Raw genomic sequence first — 17937 nt, forward strand, 5'->3', positions numbered from 1 at the left:
GAAAGATGATACACTCATATTTTATAGAAAAGACAAAATACTTTCCATTGGTAATGAATAGGGAGGACGTTAAATAGCAGCTATTAAATATTTTTAGATCTGTAGGATTGGATAAGTTTACGCCAAAAAAAAGTTGGCTAAGAAACTCCATGAAACACTACTGTTGACTTTTAACAAATCTTGAAAAAGTTAATATTGTGCCAACATCTTAAAAAGAAAAGTCTACATGGCTCTAGCCTATACTGCTGACATGAATCCTGAATTAAGTAATGGTAATAATGTGATGTAACCAGTGAAGAATTGAAAGTGATAGCATAATGTAGAGGAAGGTGTTTGTGTGGAAAACGATCAATCTTCATCTTGTTTTGTGATGGTATTACAGGTTTGATTGTTAAATATACCTGCATCTGTTGTAGTCAGAATAAAAATCAATCTGTTTGCTTAGTGAAAATAAAATATAACAGATTACTAGATTACAGTCTACAAGGAACAGCAGGAAGAAGATATTCCTAATAATAGAAAGGATTTTAGCCCAACACAAAAAGGCATAGTATGAATAGTTTGAAGCTGATGTTATATAAACTTCTCTTAGAAATGTATTTCTAAAGCTATATTAATTAAACTGTGGAACTATTTATCAGGAGATGGTAAATTCTTATTATTTGCAATCTTCAAAACAAAACTATGTATCTTTCCCAAACACATGCTGCCTTAAACAGAAATTATGAGCATAGGTCAAAAGTTAGGTGGCACTTTTGTTGATTGACCTGTCTTATGGCCCTAAAATCTGCAAAACTTTCTATTAAATCAAAAGGAATTTTGCCATTGACTTCAGTAGGAATAGTTCTTCTATATGAATAACCTCACATAAGGACTAAGGATAAACATTTAGGATTATATGAGATAAAGCTAATGGCCAAATATTGAGCAGTTTGGATTTTGAAATCCAGTTATTAATTTCAGAAATTAAATTGCCTCCATATTTAGGGCTTTGTATCATTATTATTTACAAAGCACTAACTTCTCAACAGCAAGACCTGTTAGTGGAAGTAAAAATATCTTCTAAGGCAGAGAAAAAAGCAGACCCAGTGCACAAGAAATTTAAAACCACTCTGAATAGAACACTAGAAAATATACGATGAAGTATAATCCTGTACCAGCATGAGGGAATGGGCAATATATCTGCTAAACAAGGGGCCAAGGTGTCTGCGTCAATGCAGACCAACCCTGGTATCTGAACTTGTAGCTACCTGTACTACCATCCTCTGATAGTCATGTGTCATGACCTAGCAGACCAGAAGATCTAGTCAATGAAATGGACTCAAAATATTTAGTTTGATGGCTATTCTCTCACTGAATGTTCCCCAGATTTGACAGAGGTTTGCTGAGGCATTCTAACTCCAACAGTTCTGTAACTTCAGAATTCAGTGCTGATACTGGGTCATCAGTTCGGTTATAAGACCGTTCTTACCAAAGACATCAAAAAAGCTTTTATTCTTCTCTTCATCCTGTTCAATCAGACTCAGAAAACTTTCTATGTATTTTCGTGGTGCATGAAGAAGTAAGAGACAACTTTAACTAACATTTTATCATTCCTTTCTTTTAATAATACTTATGGAAGAAGTAGTTGCTCTGTGCCAAATTACAGACCACTGTTTGAATGAAATCTCTCTACCTAGGGATTCTTCCCACCTCTTCATATATTTGCATTTATCTTCCAAATCTATTTTAATGAGCTCTATATAAAAATGAGCGCTCATACTTCTCGAGCCTGATGAACAGGTAATTACTGTTTTGATTCCCATGAGAGGTCTTTGAAAACCCATCTTGTCATGGAAGTTAAGGGCATAATGTTTTAATTGTAGGTAGGTGAGTGCTGGGATAGTGCTTAAGATGAATTTTCTACCACGTAACCATTGTCCAAAGTATCTTTACACAAATGACCTATCAATTGTGATACAGCTTTCACCTATATGTTAGAGAGGTTACATTTTCTGCCAGAGAGTCTTGATTATTCTCTCTCTGCTAAACTAAGAGCTGGTTTTAGTATTTCTCTGCTTCATGAGTTTGGAATAAGGTAGAAAGTAGTATGCTCTACAGATCAAAATTTAGGTCCATACTTCATTGATTAGCTTTCAGCAATCAACAGGAGCACCTACATAAGTAAAGACAGGAGAAAATTACTCTTGTCAACCTATTTTTGGTGTCTATGAGCTGCATTCAAGTAAAAACCTCAATCCTTTACTTCCAGTTCAAAAGGGGCCATGGAATTCTCATGCCGCTGGATATTGGATCAAAAGATACCAGTTCAAGAAATCTTCCCTCTACACCAGCTATTCAGACAGATGATGTAATGGGTGTACCCACGGGTAATGGGTGCAGCAAATTCAGCCTGTCTTGAGGCACAGTGTCTCTGGGACCAGTGCTGCAATGGAAAAATTCTGTATAGCAACAGTAGTAGCAGTAGAGTCCAAATTTTCCACAGCAAATAAAACTTATTAGAATTGTTTCAATCGTACTTTTTCACTAAAAAAAAAAAAAAAAAAAAAAAAAAAAAAAAGGCATTTTCAGGGGTCAGGCAAGAACTGGGCAGAGAAACCTGGCCAAAGGTTTGGGAGCCCAGCTTGGGAGAAGAGAAGCTCCCAGCTGAGCCATGTATATGTGACATAGCTCCTGGGAAAGCAGCTGGAAGTAGAGCCTCTACAGTTAATTATTTATATATCATTTCAGGACCTGATTATTTTAATGCCTAGTTTTTCCAGATCAGATTGTATCATCCCTTGCAGTGTGCAGATTAAATTACACAGTTTGGGAATTCATGTCAAATTCATGACTCCTGCTTAAGTGTCAAAATGAAAAAGGTTATTCCTTTTAATTATTTTAACTATTTTCTAAAGATAATTTAAAACCTTATTTCACTTCAAAATGCATCTATTTTTAATTTTTGAGGGCAATAACTTTAAAGAAAAGAAAAATGAAACAAAATGTTTTTCCTCAGATTAAAAGAAACTTTTTGGTTAATCCAAAATGAATGTTTTCCAGTTTGCATTTCAGAAAGAAAATAAAAATTAATTTAACTTTGGGTTGACTCAAAAGGTATATTTTTTCAATTTTTTTTAAGCATCAAATCAAAAAAAGTAATTTTATTTGCTCAATTCTGTACACAAATGGAGCCTGCGGGAGAGACAGGTGCTCGGCATCTTTGAAAATCAGACCATTAAAGTAATGATTTTACTCTATTGATCTTAAAGAGAACGGAAATTGTACAATGAATATATTTAGAGATGATACCAAAATAGGAAGGACTGTAAATAGCAGACATCAGAGGAGCTTAGAAAGCATTAAAATGAATATGATTTAATGTGGATAGATGTAAAATAATACACGTGGAGGAAAATACTATCTGGCATAAAATCAAAGGAACATTCTATAGGAAGAACAGCAATGTGGAAAAGATTTGGGGTGAGAGATAAGAACATATTGGACATGAGGTTTCAATTTAATGACGTTGCACAAGTAGCAGATCTATTCATGAAAACAGAGAGATATGAATTAAAATTTTGATTTTCTTATTGCTAATGGTTGATGTAGGGTTCTATTTCTTATCATTAACCAAATTCTCTGCTATTTGGAAAGTCCATTTATACAGCATATTCTTCAATTATTTTTTTTTGTTACATTAAGGTCCCTTCCAACCCAAACCATTCACTGATTCTATGATTACCTTTCTCCAAATAAATTCATCTGTTATTGTGTTCAGTATGCACAGCAAGTGCCTTAGAGAGAATCCAGGAAATGATGACAGAAACAAGTATTACAAGGTGTGATCTATTTTGTGAGAGGCTGAGGATACTTTATGGTTAGAGTTTAAGGAAAAGAAGCTATGATAACAGTCTTTAAACATTTAAATGGCAATAGTCCAAAAGGAGGGAGAGATGATTAACTGAGGCTGGAAATGGCATGTTAAGGAACAATAACTTGAAAGGGGATAGAAGTGTGTATGTAAAAATTAAAAACAAAATGTAAGTCACAAGGACAATGAGATGAAGGGAAAATTTACCCTAAAGGTAGGTAATGCATCATGTCTACATGTGCTTCAAAGGAGATTTGATAAAACCTTGAGGGCATTTACAGAAGACAAGCTTTCCATGTAGGGCATTGGTCTATTCTACCTCGATGATCTTTTCCACTTGTTCCAGACTCAGAGAAGTTTGTGTTTTGCTGTGCTTCTTTTAATTTTCTAAATTTCAGATTCTTTTTTATATTTGCAAGGCTGGCAAAAAGATGGGTATGCTTTTGCTTTGTTAATGTTTTTCCAATTCAAGCTGATAAGGCTTGACCTGGAAAAACAGGAGCACTGGCAGGTACTGTTGGGTCTATCAGGTCTGGCATTTTTGCAGTGATGTTCATGACACATCCTTGACCAAGTACAACAGGCAAGTGTCTGAAACCCCCGAGTTCAAGACTGATGGTTTCAGAACCCTGATGTTTTTGTTGATAGGTGTCTCAGTTAATGAATCATTCTGCACAAACGAAATGTTCCAGAGCTGCTTCAGATGCAAGAATGCAGCTCAGAACTGGTTAGCTTCCATTTCACAGCTTCAAGGGGTTTTCTGCAACAGTACTATACTGTATTTCCAAATGAATATTGAGTTCCTGAAGAACAGCATGACAGTCTCAGATAAAAATTAGAAAGAGTAAGAAAAACTCTCCAGGTTTCTTCCTCAGCATAACCCTGCTCAGTCCAAGCCTCGCCTGCAGGGATTTTAAGATAGAAATCACATGGCTAACATTAAAATCTTGTTAAAGGATTAGGGGCCACGTCCTGAGCCAGGTTAAATTGAATGCAGCTCCATTGACTTCAGCAGAGTTTTACCCTTTCACAGCAATTGAGGATCTGACCATAAAAATGTCTTGGGCTGGTTTATTACAGGAATGGATAGGTATGTTCATATTTGATTTCTGGCTCCAAGTTTTCTTGACTGGTTATAGTTGTCTAGTTCTTGATATACTGAAATCAAAAATGACATGCAGAGTCAAATACTTGAAAGTGCCTTACAAGATAGGAAATGAAAGAAGGAAACTTGCCAATGCAACATTGTGTTGTCTCATTTTCATGGATTATGCCACACATTCACAAAACTATTGCCCCACTTTTTGTGTTGTCTGGAATGAGGCTCCTGTTGTATATTTCCTTTTATCTTTTCCACTCCATGTGTGGGTCCCAGCCTAATTTACAATCCTGTCATCCAAACCCTACATAAAATACACAAATTATTCATGTCTTCATGAGCTTTTCCATAGTGACTCATTAATTATTTTTATGGCATCTTATGAGAAAAATATTATAATTCCCTTTCCACAAATGAGAGAACTGAGACAGGAAAGGAACATGTCCAGTTTTGGGCCACAAAGCAGATGAGTGGCAGGCCTAGAGATCCTGGCTCTCAGCTTGTATTTGTTTCTTCCCAAAAGGAAAGGGGTAGCCATATTGACAGCTTTCACTATATGCACCAGCAATCACGAAGGTTATTCCAAAAGGCAGGACCAAAATACTGCAATGGAGGCACTCAACTAATGACGAACAGAGTGGTCACCTGTAAAAATATTACCTTAATGCTACTTACAGAATTTTTGGCATAGCAACAAACACAAACTTTTCAGGGTCTACAGCTTAGCCACTTGATCATACTTTGACTTTATGAATTCTGCTTTTATTTTATACAGTTTTTTCTCTCCACAGAACTTGATGTGAGGCTTCCAGCAACAGGCCTCCTTGCAGCATGATGAATCTTTGACAAATACCTGGTTTTGTAATGTTAGAACTCTGAAAATAATGTAAATTTGTCATTATTGATGAAACATAGTTTTAATTACTTTTAAATTACATCTGGAATTTCTGAGTCTCTGGACTGCGGTGCCATCTTGCAAAAAGTGTGAAGTAATGTGTAAGCAACCTGGCTTATATACTGGAACCTCAGATCCCTCTATATAAGCAAGTTCCATTCTGCTTCATTAATAATGTGCGGTAAAAATATGCAGTATAAGAGGAAAGATTCAGCACAGTGTATTTCACAGTCTATCAGACACACATATCTCAAAGAAATGTTTGGTGTATTTGTTGCTGAAAACTTGTAAAGAAATCACGTATCTAAAATATTTTTCTTTTATTTTAATGTGTTTATACAACTAAATGCATATGGAAATGTTATTTGTATACTTATTTTCATCTCAATATTTCATCTTTGTTATGATAACAAAAAGTTGTACTGTCCCTGGGTATATCAGTTATCTGCTTGCTATAGACTCTTTTTATGTTGTGCATTATAAGATATCAACACTTCTCTGTGACAGAGATTGAAGAGTTTCCCTGTAAGAGTATCCAGAAGACCTGCTCACTCACTTGATCACTCTTGTATTGGATCCACCAGGATCCTATTTTGTCTTAGCCTGCTTTTCAGAGTTTTTTATAAGTGACTAAAAGAGACCGAGATATATTTAAAGACGAGGTTGCATCTCTTTTTCACCAGAGAACATGATCCCTCCTATGTTAGGAGTATGAGAGCACTGAACATCATGAGAAAGGCTGTGTTTACAGTACTTTTGGCTGGAACTAGAAATGGAAATGTCAGAAGATCCAAGAGGAAGCATGTGCTTGGGAAATTTTCAGTCCAAAGGTGCAGATTAAAGAGCTTCAGGACTTTTTCTAAAAAGCTTCTGGGTAAGCAGATGAACTTTGCATACTTACTCAAACGCCACATCGTGCAAAGTTAAAGCTGGAAGACTAGAAACTAGGTTATAATCTTTGGTCACATTGATGTCACCAACACAAGAAGATGAATCTGAAGCAAACTGCAGATTTGGCTGTTATACGGCAATGCAGCTTCTCCAGATGTTACATTTCAGCAATGAGTTTCTCCCAGTGGTGGATTTTCAAAATGGGTGTTCGGGAGTTTTCTAAACAGCTGTGCTCTCTCTATCTTTTAATCTACCACATCACAATTCAGATTTTTTTTTTTTTTTTAATCCTAAACCTTTTGAAAGTAAGGCCACATGAGACAGAAAAGATATTGTACCCCTCAGGTAGAGTAAATGATGCACAGCAGCCACCTTAGATGCAGAGCCAATAGGCAGATGGATAGACATATATACTCTTACAAATACCTGCTAACATAGCTCTGCTAATCTAAAGGTCAGAAAGCAAAGAGCAATCCAGAACATCAACCTGGTTGTGGATACTTCTCCCCAGAGGACATGTTTTTCAAGACTGTGAAATCAGGTTGGCAGCTTATGAAAGATGTAATCTTGCTCCCACATGTCTCATGCAAAACCACAGGAAATAGCACTCATGTTCCTCACACCAGAAGTCAAGACACACATAATCAAGTGCCATATAGTCCCTTACTATAAAGTGTAGTCAGGAGGCTTTGGCTTGTTTTCTGTGGTCAAACAATATGTGTGAGCAAGCATACAGAATACTTTTTTTAACCTGTAAAAATTATTTCTCATTGTCACCATCATGGAGGTGTTTTTATGATTCATCCCTCAAGTAGCTGCTTTTCTGGACACGTTTTCCTTTCTGATGGCTAGCATGTACATTACAATCAGTCTGCGTATGTGCTTAATGCCAAAATGGGATATGTATTACTGCTTCACTTCTTATTGCCCACTTATTATTTTTTTGACCACTTTACACTTCACTTAGACCAGTATAAATGCACCAAAATGTAAAAGCAGAGTCTGATCAGAACTAATTCTCCAATGGGCAATTTACATTCTCACTTCTGCAACTGCTATATTTAGCAATTGTTAGAGAAAATAAGAAAAATGAAATTGCTGAACAAAAATGATTGAAGCCTTATTACAGCAAAAAGCTAGATTATTGTGTAGGGCTGATTTTTTAGAATATGTACCCCTTTCAAATTCTAAAAATGTATATCTATTTTAGACATTTGTAAGGCATTTGGCAAGCGCTGCTTAGAAGATGATAATGAAATTTAACGTTTGAAAAGCTTAGTTTAGGTCAGAAATGGAAACCTATTTGAAGAACTCAGCCTCTGCTGTGAGGGACAGATCTCAAATCATGCAGATAACAGGAATTAATTTCTGGCAATTTCCACTAATGAGAACTTAGACAAGACCAGATACTGTAAACTATGAATTACATGCCAAAGCAAAGCTTGAGGTCCAGTTTAGTTGGCTAAACCCATTGCATGACAGTTTGGCATGCTACCTGTCCAGAGAACACCACTTGTAACAGGCAATATTCATGCTTTAAAATCGATGCAATTTGGGGTGTTGTCATAATCTCCTCAATTCTATCCAAAACTCTAAAATTCTTGCTATAGTTCCAAGATGAAAGCTGGAAGACTTTACATATTCAGATCATGATTCTTCTTCCTATCAAACACTTTTTGCACCATCCTTCTTTCTCAGGACTCCATAGGAGTACTCTGGAAATCCGAGGGCTCCTAAAAAGAAAGGGTAGAGAGGAAGCTATTGGAAGGGACAAAATCTGAGACATAGCTTCCTCTCATCCATCCGTAGCTATTGAGGAAAACGTGAATCCCAGAAGATAGTCACTGGCTGGGGAAGCTTGAGAAATGAATATGGAAGTAGCAGCATTGCCAAAGGGTAGAGTGAGGTGCCAAGAACCTAGAGCACAAGTGAACACATAAGATCTTTCTCCATACAGATGGTTTTGGACTCTGGAAACCAGCAGGTCAGAGAGTTGTTTCCACAGTTTATTCTGCCACAGCAGAGAAAGGGTAAGGCTCACCTGCACTGGAACAATTCAGGAGCCTTTTCTATATGGAAATCCTTTGGGAAATATCATCCCTGTAGACTCTTCCCCAGGGTTTTCACTGCTAGAGGGGACAGTCAGGCCCAGATATATTACATATCCACTTAATCCCATTTCAACAATTATTGGTATCTTTCCTCCTGCACTTGTTCCAAACAGACAAATGTATCTTCTTTTGATTGCTTCATAAAAGGGTGTCCCTCTTCACTGTGCTAAGGCCTAACCTTCAAAATCAAATTTTCCTTATAAAATAAAAGGGCAATATATTTGATGGAGGAAATTGCAACTAAATTAAGATCAGCATTAGATAAACAAATCCTTAAATGGCTGCTAGCTATTGATTTACTTTCTGAACTGATTTCTCTGGCTCAGAAACTCTTTCCTACGCTTGGTGAGGAATATACATTTAAACTCTAGGGTTTGGTCTACACTAGGGAAATTTTTTCTCCCAAATTGTCAGTGATTTTAGAAGTGATTTGCCAATGCAGTTCTAAAAGTAATTGGAATTGTTGTTTAGGCTTCACTTTTGGAATCAAGTAAGAACAATTTGGATTGTTTGGTGCTTCATCTATCCAAGGATTTGAACTGGCTATTAAGCAAGAATTCAAGAGCCCATAATAAGACATGATGACACTCCCAGGAGCTCTGAGTGGCACTGAGCCTCTGAGTTTGCAGCTTTATGCATCGCTCCCAACGTTCCTGGGATTTTTATCATATTTCACTGAAAGAAGAGAGGGTTTTTTGAAACATGATGCTCTTAGGCACCAACAGGCAACATTTGATAGGTACAGATTGCAAGTGTTTTAACATAGTGCAGGTATTTATGAATTTGTGTCCCAATAGATAACATCAACCAGTAAGTAGTGTTAAAAATGCACGGGCTGTCAGACTTTCTAGGTAATACTGTCAATACTATTGACAATAGTATGGTTCTGCATAAGGTCTTCAAGTAAATTTCTGTTTAAGTATAACATCTGTTGAAATGCAAGCTTGAAACTTGAACATGTAGTCACATTTTTTTTGGTGAATATTTATATAATACATCCTGAGTAATTTTATAGCACCAAAGATGACTAGACACCATGATCAAAGAGTTGTTACTTTCCAAAAGTCTTTTATTATAAACTCGGAAAATTTATGGAATTAACAGCTTCTCTGTAAAGAAAAGAAAAAAAGAAAAAAAGAAAAAAAAAGAAGAAAAAGAAAAAAAGAAAAAGAAAAAGAAAAAGAAAAAGAAAAAGAAAAAGAAAAAGAAAAAGAAAAAGAAAAAGAAAAAGAAAAAGAAAAAGAAAAAGAAAAAGAAAAAGAAAAAGAAAAAGAAAAAGAAAAAGAAAAAGAAGAAAAAGAGAAAGAGAAAGAAAAAGAAACCTTCTTTACCTTCTGTATTATGAAAAGGACAGTCTTACAGTTTTGTTTTATCCTGAAAGCACTTAAACTGCATTTTGATGGGCACAGATGCAAGGTTTCTATTAAATAACAGCTGTATTTCCTGGAAGGGAGGCCTTTTTAATAGCAAAAAAAAAGTTTGTAGGAGTAGGCATTTAGCTCTGCTTTCTCCAGTAGATGTCACTTGCAGTACATAATAATTCATGTAAAGAAGTCAGAGTATATAGAAATGCATTGCTTTCCTTGAAATATGCAAGCCAAATTAAAAAGCCATTTTCATGCCCTGTGTATGTAGTAAGTTTGGCATTTGGTTTATTTTAACAGATGGCATTGAAATAACAAAAGGTAAAGCATTTTTGTTTCCAATTGATCAGTGAGGATTATGTCTCTATCTCCTGTAATTTAAAATAACAGAAGGAGACAAATTTACTTGTTGACACATGTGAAGTCTGGGTCACACATGATCTAATATTGTATTGACAACTAGGATTTGGCAATTACCAGATTTACTCTAAAGAGAAAATGTATTAGGTAATTATTTTTTATTTCAGAAGCATTAGCATTTTGGATGAAATTTAGCAGGAAAAAATTATAGGACACTTATACCCCAACAGCAGAGCTCTTTTCTTGTATCAACAAAGGAAGACTTGTGGGTATATGATGTATTTAAGGGAAGCTGCCTTACATTATAGTTGATTAGAAATTTAAGCGATGTCCTAGGAGCTTCCTATATGTTTTATATTAATTTTTAATCTATTTCTTTGACTATAATGATAGTATAACAACACTGTCTTCAGTCAAATCACTATGGATTTATGTACATGCAAAAAAAGTTATCTTCGGGCCCTCAGTGCCTCAGGGATATGCTGTGCCTCCATGATCTCAAGGTCACTGCTGATGGTGAATTATCCGCAAAGATTCACATTTTATGGCTTACATCGTTTTCCTTGTCTCCAACTGACAAGTCAGCCAAGACTCTACATTATAGGATTTAGGCGCTAGTGGTTCACTTGCTGGCTGATCACACTGTTTGATGTCACCTGTTTGGAGCCATCCCTCCTCTGCTCACCTTGCTTTCACCAGGTACAAGACTGTTAGGACTGCTGCATTCATTTCCATTCCACCCTCTATTGCATGGATGAGGTGACTAGGAGACCCAGTTTTGGACTTTGGTCTTTTTCCTTCCTGGATTCTGATCAAAGACCCACAGAAAAATCCCAGCACAGGTTAGTTTAGAAAGGGGAATAAAAAGTAGCTATGCTGTCTTCTCATCTTATTCCCAGTTCATATTAGGTCTGTAAAAATTTATATCCCCAGACACAGGCCAGAAATCAGTATCAGTAGACTTAAAGAAGAGCGTACAAATGACCAATAGAGGTAGTTTGTTGGAAAGATATAGAAAATTCCACAAAGAACAGAGGAGAGAAAGAAATCTGGAAATGAAGTGGAAATAAAAATCCTTATAAAGTTAATCAGGTTTCTGGGGACTGTAGAGACTCATGCTTTTTGGCTGCATTGATTTTTGCTCTTTTTTTTCCTATCTTCTTCAAGAAAAAGGCATTTGCCAGAAAATAAAAATAACCCAACCCTTTGAAACTGTGACCTGACACAGGCTGTTGGTATTCTTCTACTGAATGGAAGAATAGTCTGTAACGCCATTGACCTATTTTCATAAGTAATATAATATCTACTCCAAGCTGAGTCCATCCAGAACTACATTTCTTTTAAGCAGCATTCAGATTCCATGGTGATGGGTGCAATGTAAGTCTAAAAAGCATAGAAGGAGTTTAGTATTTATTTACTTTGTTTATAGGCTCACACTTACAGTTTTGGCAATCATTTCTAATGTAAAGAGATGGTAATTTCATTTAAATGAAGATGATGTGCTTTGCTGAAGGTGCAAGAGGTTGTAAAGAGACAAACAAAACCTGCAGTATTATGTAATCTAAAAATGGAGATTTGAATGGGGATTACAAAATTAATGTACTGGGCATATACCGGTACCTCTTCACCAGAGGATCTCATGTTCTCTTATGAATTCCATGTCACGGCACCACAAAGCTATGTATTGTGAGCTTCATTTTATAGATATGGGGGGAGGCATATAATTCACCTCTGACAAACCTGGCCAGTCACAGTGAGAGAGCCAGAAGGAAATCTAAGACCGTTGATTTCAAGCTCTCTGCTATGCCCACGAGGTAACTTTCCCTTTGCTCTTCCTAAAGGGAGATGCATTTCTCTCTCCACAGAATCTGAAGGTCGGAGGGAATGTCCCTGAAATGGTAATCTGGCCTTTTACATTCCTGAGTGGCTCTTTCTAACTTATCTATTGTTTATTCATGCTGAGGAATACACAGATTTAAAGAATTTATTGCAGAAAGCTCTCTGAATTTAAACATGGCACATACAGGTATCTTTCGATATTGTGATGGCATGAAAGACACATCAGCTTCTGACAAGCTCATCTAGGGGATTGGGGAGGACATGAGGTTATCCCTTTCCTAAGTTATTCGACATCTGGGTTTCTCCTCCTACAGTGTTTTGACACGAGTTAATTGCCAGCTTCATTCATGTGAGTAGATGCTTTTAAAGGCAGCACTTCAAGAAGTCATGTGTTGCTTCTTAAAGAACCAGAGTACCTTATACCATTTCCAAATGGATATCCCTGCTTGGTTTTGCTATCAGTATTGATAAATGTATATATTTAGCTTCACTTGATCCAGTGAAGCTTCATCTGTCATGCCAAAGAGCAAGGATATCACACTGAATGTAAAGGATATTGAAGAAAGGGAATTGGTTAGTATATTAAAGTGAGTGTTAAGGAGTCAGAAAAAAACCCTAGGAAAAACAAACACCCTGGAGTACTTTTAAATGGACAGATTACTTCTGGCAGTTTTGCCTTTTGGTTCTGTGTTCTCATCAACATTTTAAACTATTCCATTTCAAATATCCGCAGAACTCACAAATAAGACAGAAGATCCAATACTTTATCGATGCTTACAGCCAGAAAAATGAAGAAGCTCTGATTTAAATGGTCAGGCTGGCCATCCTTCAAGCTATCATTCTTTTAAATCCCTGTGCTCCAGCAATTTGCTCCGAGACTTGCAACTCATCTGATTCCCACTTCTGAGAACTACATTTTCTGAAACAAGTAGATAACCTCCACTGGCTATGATTTTATGACAGTACTTTGATTAGCAGGTAATCCTTCTACTGAAGTCAAGCAAAGTAATTATTCTGTTTTACAGTATTGCTGTTCAGGTATTGTTGACAACTGAATTTTTTGTCATACTAAGCAACACAACACAGGAGATTGGATACTCAAAGGAAACTATAATTCTCTTGGGGGAAAAAAATTTAAAAATTATATCTGGTCACTTTATACATGGCAGGTCTCCAATTACATGCTGAATTGCAAAAATATAACACATTCAAAAAGAATATTTATGTGTCCCTTCTTCACTACATGTGCGGTATTTTTCTCCAATGTCACAAAAACTGTAACCACAATTTACAAGTATATGCACAATCAAATTGCTATTGATTTAGCAATGCCTTTCTTTGATGTCCCTTGCCTTAACCTCATTTATAAAGCTGTTTTGCATTATTTCAAACTGTCAATGATTTGTGACTCATGAATATTCAAATCTAATTTGCACTTACCTTTTTTGCATGCATGCTTACTTGTAATATGTCTCATTTGCCCTTTGTTTTGTGTTTATTTGCAGATTGTTTAGTGAAGTAAACTCTGTTTTTAAAGTAATAGCATCTAGTTAAACACAAGTGGTGCAGTTCTCACCTAACTACAGTTTTAAACCACTGTAACTCCATTAACTTCACTAGAGTTTTTCCTGCTTAAGTGAAGGGAATGAGGTCCATGAACTCTTTCTGTTTTCTCACTGTTCCTGAGTTCACATCAACATTGTTTAGCATGTTTCACTGGAATCGTGATGATTTTGTTTAGTATTTTATCAGAAATAAATATCAAGACTAGACCCTCTCATTCTAACATTTCAAGCTTTAGGACAGTTCAGATCTTCAGATCTGAATAAAAATTAACAATCATTCCTCTGACTTATAAGTGTTCACTGAAAACACTTTATTATCAGAGGGAAAAAAAAACAACTTCATTTGACTTATTTTTATGGCTATGGTAAATCCAGTAGCATAACTCCCCAATTTAAGAATACTGATATAATAATACACCCTTTTCCAGGAAACAAAATAATCCATCTAGAAGCGTAATAATTGCATCACAGCAGGTCCAAAACCCCATTCTTTGAATGCTTATTAATCTAAAAAAAGTTTGTTGAACTGTGATGTGCCCAAGGAAAGCAGGGCCAAGATCTTTGTATCATTTTTCCCATGTATGGAGGATTATGTAATGAAAGCAATGCCTCTCTCAAATACTAAGAATCTTGCTCGATGTTTATTTCAGGAACAAACAGTTACCATGAACATATTGGCTGCAGACAGGACCTTCTTCAATAAATGAAGTCTGGAAACAACAGCAAAAAAAAATTTGCTTTTGGATCAAACAATATCATCTTACTTGAGTATCAAAAGCCACTTGCCAGGGGAAGTGATCTGAAGCTAAAGCGGGGTAGGGGGGAAGAAAGGCAACTGATGATTTTCCATAATGTTTGATAGCTGAAATTAACCTACAGTGACAAAACTGGTTATGTTCCTGGGTTCATACTGCAACCCTGTTTACAAAGCAGCTCTAGGGGGTTCAGATGGCTCTTGTTTTGATCGTGTTTGTGACCATGTACATGAACATTAAAGCAAGCAGGATTTTTCTCTGAAAAAGTATTAAGTGAATACATTTCCTTTATGGATCAAATCCTGCTCTTATCAAATGTAATGGAGACAGAATCAGGCTTTGGATGAATACCTGTACAAAACAAAAGCATGCAGACACAGACAGGAATATTTCTTGGGTGCTTTTATTATTCCTTTAGTATCCTGTTTAAAAAATTTCAACCAACCTATTGGAAAACAGAGCAAGTGTGATAGGTGACCAGTAACACATCAGGAGGAATGAAATGAAAAGCCGAAATGAACATATTGTGGATGACTCTTAGGCTGGAAACTGTTTGCCTAAGCTATTCTTGGTGAGTATTTTGAAGTAAAAAGCACTTTCCCTCTGAGGATTGATTGTACTGCCCTGATCTGATGTGGGGTTCCCAACTGGGAATAAGAGATCTGAGCCCAGAAAATATGGCTGCATTCATCCAAGAGTTCATTTCAAATGAATAGTTTTATCAGCTCTTCCATAAAAGAGAAAAATATTTCAAATGTTTATTTTTAGCTTTGCACATGAATAATAGAAATAAAATTATCTGAGTATTTAATGTGAAACAATTTTTTTAAAAATATCTCTTATATAGGTTAATAATGATATATAGCTTAGTAGGGCTTTTTTTCAGTAATGCCAGGACCATGCTTCTAAATGGCGTGTCTCATCTGTTGTGAAGTCCAAGGTAAAGTCATGTGCCCTCAAACACCCAAGAAATAGTATTATCCAGTATGACACATGCCTAGATATGTCTTATTGTGATCATAATATAGCCTCAAGGTAAGAGTACAGGACATTCACTTGTGTGTTATTTTTTCAATGCTGTTTATGTTTATCTACATCAAATAAAAGCTTCTGCTAGAGCTATTTATGTCATTGATCAATAGAACTATTAGTGATGGTTTATAAATGCATAAGAGACAAGTTTTAAATTTAGCATGTACTTTAAAAATGAAATCTATTAGTACATTAACTTGATCGTGTTTCATCACTGAAAAGCCTGTTCATTTTGAAAAACGCTTTTGAAAAAGCAGAATGTACCACCATGACATGAAAGATACTTAAAATGTCAAACAAAAACCATGGCTGTGAATCACCAAAGTATGAATTAAAGAACTGATGTTTTCTTGTGCTGAGGGCTTACTGAACGGGTGGTGACTGTCCACATTTACTATCAGTAGGGCCTGGAAAGCTGAGTACTTTGCACAGGCAGACTTGGCATCCTGCAAAACCACCTTGCAGAATCCTGCCCCGTGTCCTTCATTCATGTTCTCTTTCATGAACATGTTTCTCTTCATTCATGTCCCAAAGTCAATGGGTCTTTGGGACACAGGTTTGGGCTTGAAGATCTTGAAGGATGTCAGCATGGAAAACAGTGTTGACAGATTCACAGCATTGAGGGGTTTTTTTCTGTGAACTTTTGGTCCCCAAAATAGGTGAAGCCTATAGACTGATTGGCAGCCCTTCTGATGAGCGAGGATTAAAACCGGTAACGTCTCAGTGTCTAGTCTTTTGGATGCACTGTTGTGTATCCACAGGCTGTAGAACAATTTCCTTTGTAATGTACTAACACTGAAGTCAGTGGTGATACAGCACAGATGAGTTTTGCTCTTTGAGTTTATTGGCTAACTGTGATGGGAAAAACATGGTGAGTGGAAGTATGTAAACACAGTAAGACGATTAGATGTACACTTTAGACATAGGATTTGTTGTCTGAAATTAAGAGCAGTCTCTGGCCTTTAACACCACTACCAAGGAGAGTATACCATCTAATTCACTGTGAATAGATACCCAGATTCTGTTATTCTAACATGGAAAATCTGGTGATGTCCAAGAACTTGTTAAACCTAGATGTTGTCCCTCTGCTTCCTCTTCATCGGTCCTGTGGGGACCATTTTCTCCTGTGAGAACTGGATCTTCCCATGCTCTGCAAGGTTACTGTGAATCATCCTGCTCAACCTGCCAAGACTCAAATGGAAGAACAAGATTTTCAAAATGATGAACAACAGAGGGAAAAAAACAGAATGAGAACAATCATGAAGGGTTCACCTTCATAAAATAGTATATATTAACTAATGTGTGTTCCCTGACTTACCTTATACCTGAGTTTCTTTGCCTTGCATTAGTGAGGTAATTAATTTAGCAGCAGAGATGAAAGGAACCAAAGACATGACAGCAGGTATGTGTGAGAAAGAAGTCAAGTGTAAGTCTGTAATGGTGGGCAGTGGAAAACTGTTTTTGACGTGCATTTTGTAAATGTTAAGAGCACGTAAAGGAGTGCATACAGAGGAGTGGGAGATGTGGTGCCTTTTCTTCTGTTTCATCCACAACTGTGTCCTGGTTTTCTTCTGCTGTTAGGGAGGGCAAAGTCCTGCAGTCCAAGGCCACATGTCTGATCTTCTTGTGTAGCTTTGACCACTTACAGTGAGGGGTTAAACTAAAAAACCCTAAAGTAAAATGTTTCCTGCTTGGGTAGAAAATATATAGAGAGAGATATATATGTACTTCTTTTTAGACCTAAGGCTTCTTAGGGGAAATGCTGTATCCAAGGGCTGTTTCATGAGCTGGGAGTGCTGTACTAAACCTCTGGGGCAAATGTTTGCATTGAATTGTTGAAAGAGCCTGAGATTGGCAACGCCACCCTGCCCTTGGCTAATGAGCCTTCCCCGAGAGAATATCAAGTGCAATTACCTTTCAGGGAATAACAACATACCAAAGAACCATGGACCCTGCAGAGAAAAACGAAACACACATTCGTAGGTAGAAACCGCTATGAATCAGCATTAATTATCCAATAGAGGGAACAGGGTTGCAATAAGTCTCAGTTCCTGACTCACACCATAGATCACAGCAAGTGTGAGCTACTTATAGAAAAAAACATTTGCAAAGTTCAGCTTGCCCTAACCCCCCTCCGCTCCCGCGTACACTTCTGCACTCGAGCTGTGCTTGG

Source organism: Strix uralensis, chromosome 4 (assembly GCF_047716275.1).
Source record: "Strix uralensis isolate ZFMK-TIS-50842 chromosome 4, bStrUra1, whole genome shotgun sequence".
NCBI classification, from domain to species: Eukaryota; Metazoa; Chordata; class Aves; order Strigiformes; family Strigidae; genus Strix; species Strix uralensis.